Source organism: Limulus polyphemus, unplaced genomic scaffold (genome assembly GCF_000517525.1).
Source record: "Limulus polyphemus unplaced genomic scaffold, Limulus_polyphemus-2.1.2 Scaffold768, whole genome shotgun sequence".
Taxonomy (NCBI): Eukaryota; Metazoa; Arthropoda; class Merostomata; order Xiphosura; family Limulidae; genus Limulus; species Limulus polyphemus.
The window spans coordinates 323,330-326,473 of record NW_013666378.1 but is presented as its reverse complement, the minus strand read 5'-3'; the positions used below and the strand labels follow the sequence as shown (position 1 = coordinate 326,473).

The 3,144-nt window shown below is 38.1% G+C and overlaps 2 protein-coding genes across 3 annotated transcripts in view; both read right to left on the bottom strand.

Annotated features, from left to right (window-relative positions):
- The window catches only part of LOC106460435 (7-dehydrocholesterol reductase-like), a 16,365-nt gene extending 13,800 nt beyond the window's left edge, over positions 1 to 2,565 (bottom strand). Inside the window, 1 exon segment of the mRNA XM_022387140.1 lies at positions 2,462 to 2,565. The gene's annotated coding sequence lies outside the window, so the exon portion shown is untranslated.
- Positions 1 to 3,144, bottom strand: part of LOC106460433 (spectrin alpha chain-like) — a 93,720-nt gene that overhangs the window by 5,226 nt on the left and 85,350 nt on the right. The gene's annotated exons all lie outside the window — the stretch shown is intronic.

Genomic DNA, 3,144 nt, shown 5'->3' with positions numbered 1-3,144 from the left:
TGTTCGGGTTTTTCATCTAAAAAACAAGCGACATTAGTTTCTTGACGACCTAATGTATAGAACACTTAACGAATTTCAAGATTAACTTTAAAAACTAAAAGAACGACGTTTGAAGTGTCACCGACCTGCAACATAACATTGCGTCTACATTTTAATGTTCAATGACAAAAGTTGATCACTTATTCTTATTAATTCCTTCAAGTTGTGATGGTTTGTCTAATATTAACCATGTTGACCACCCGAGCGTTGTTATTAAACGCATGGAACTATAAGAGCCACGTTGGTTTCTGTCACTATGGCAGTATTCCTACAGTTATTTTGGTTTTGGCCATTGGTACAGTAATGTTGCGCACTAATCTAAGAAAAATACGACCAAATCCTTCTTGTTTTTCCCTACATATGAGTAACACCTTTCTTTTCTCGGGATCCTTAATATATTACTCAACAACTTTCAATATATTGATTTGACACATTATTACTCAAAGGCTCTCTGCTGCGGGATTCTAATAGCCACCACATGATTCATAGAGGTCCCAATGTACTGATGAAGTTCCTCTATTAACCCAAGAGGGTCAAGGATTGGTTTGTTTGTTTTGAATTTCGCGAAAAGCTACACGAGGGCTATCTGTGCTAGCCGTCCCTAATTTAGCAGCGAAAGACTAGAGGGAAGGCAGCTAATCGTCACCACCGACCGCCAACTCTTGGGCTACTCTTTTAACAACTAATAGTAGGATTGACCGTCACATTATAACGCCCCTACGACTGAAAGGGCGAGCATGTTTGGTTGGACGGGGGTTCGAACCCACGACACTCAGAGTGCGAGTCAAGCGCCCTAACCACCTGGACATGCTGGCCAAGGAACACGAAACGTTGTATTCAGGTTCAATAACCCAGGAACCTACTCCTAGACGAACCTCATTATACGCGTCTTTATGAATATTCATTCCTGGTCACTATTTTATTTTCCACATTTCTGATGGCGAAAATAATCGAAGTACTTGAGAAATTCAGCCCTTGGTTAGATATATTTAAACGTCTTGAGTTTGTTTTATATTTTGTTATTAATATATAAGCACAAATTTAATTATGTAACAACAGATTTTAATATACTGTCTGAACCATGGCCAGGTGGTTAGGGCCCCGGCATGGCCAGGTGGTTAAGGCACTCGACTCGCAATCTGAGAGTCGCGGGTTCGAATCCCCGTCACACCAAACATGCTCGCCCTTTCAGTCGTGGGGGCGTTATAACGTGACGGTCAATCCCACTATTCGTTGGTAAAAGAGTAGCCCAAGAGTTGGCGGTGGGTGGTGATGACTAGCTGCCTTCCCTCTAGTCTTACACTGCTAAATTAGGGACGGCTAGCGCAGATAGCCCTCGTATAGCTTTGCGCGGAATTCAAAATAAACAAACACTGTCTGAACATATTCTAACATATATGAATACAGTTAGAATTTATATCAGTCAAAGTAAGAATATTTTAACATATTCAATTAACATTTATATCAAAGTAAAAATATTTTAACATGTATACATGATACGCACACAAAATTATATATATATATACACGAACATTAAAGAATCTATATACAACTGATGAAAAAATGAACGGCAAGTTATCAGGACAAATTTTATTTCGTAAGTTCTACAGTAGGTTGCAGTTACTTGAGCGTAAATACCAAAACTGTTCCCATCATATATACTGTATTAAACAAAACTTAATAAATGGTTTCGAACTGTGTCAATACACTGAGCAATCTACAACGTACAATTGTTGATGGTAAATGAGGTTTTAATTATATGTTGTTAGAAGAAAATACCGTTACCTACAAACCTCTCCATTCGGATGCCTCCCACTTTATACGAAACGTACTATACTTCGTGGAACGAACTCAAATTTGCACCCACTTTTCTCAAGGCCGCCTAATGGCTATTTTAATATAGATAGACTATTTAAATATTACACTGAAGAGTGTGTTGATGTGTACAAGTTAATTAAAGTGGGCTGTAATCACATTTCGACAAATTTGCCTCTGTATCAACTAAAAGTTGTATTTTTGTTTGTCGTTTTGTGCCCTAAAATTCCATCTTTTGTTTGTTTTTTGTTATATTAGTCACGCCCCCCCCCCCCGTGGGTTGCGTAGAATATGATTACGTCATGTTGAATCCCACTTTTCTATAAACACAAAAACGACAACTAAAACAAACTATAATAACATTAGATGGATAAGTACTCCAGAGAAACTCAAACAGTTTACATAAAATCCACTAGACTGAACTTAAACCTGACATTAGTACCACAAAATAGTGATATTTAAAAGGATTTACAATTTTAATTTAAAAAAAATTAATTCGTTTTCTTTTTACAATTTTGTTATTGTTCAAACTCCTGCAGAAACCTTACCTTTGTGAGTATTTTCTTGCTGTATTCCTTCTTAATTTTAATACTTTTTACTTACTTACTTCTGACTATCAAGACCGTAGAAAGGAAGTGGAAAGAGTGCCAAAGCAGCAGTACGTGTACGTGTGTCTCACAGAGTACAGAACTAACAGTATGTAACCGTAGCCTACTGTATACGTGCGCACGCAGGGAATGGTGGGTGATAATGGGGATGTCAGCGGAAGCTTTCAACATGTGTTTTGTGTAATGGCTCCCACAAGCAGATGGTTCCTTTGGAGCACAGTTGCTATTCATGAGTGACCTGCCCTGGCTTGATTAGCAGAATAGATTATATAATCATAGTCGTGTATACAGATCTCCCGCCTACTCTGAAGTTGTAGCTACGGGGAACTGATCCCTTTTCCTGAACCATTTAGCAGAATATATGATATAATGATAGTCATGTATACAGATCTCCCGCTTACCTTGAAGTTGTAGCTACGGGGAACTGATCCCTTTTCCTGAACCATTTAGCAGAATATATGATATAATGATAGTCATGTATACAGATCTCCCGCTTACTCTGAAGTTGTAGCTGTGGGGAACTGATCCCGTTTTCCTGAACCATTTATCAGAATAGATGATATAATGATAGTAGTGTATACAGATCTCCCGCCTACTCTGAAGTTGTAGCTGTGGGGAACTGATCCGTTTTCCTGAACCATTTATCAGAATAGATGATATAATGATAGTAGTGTATACAGAT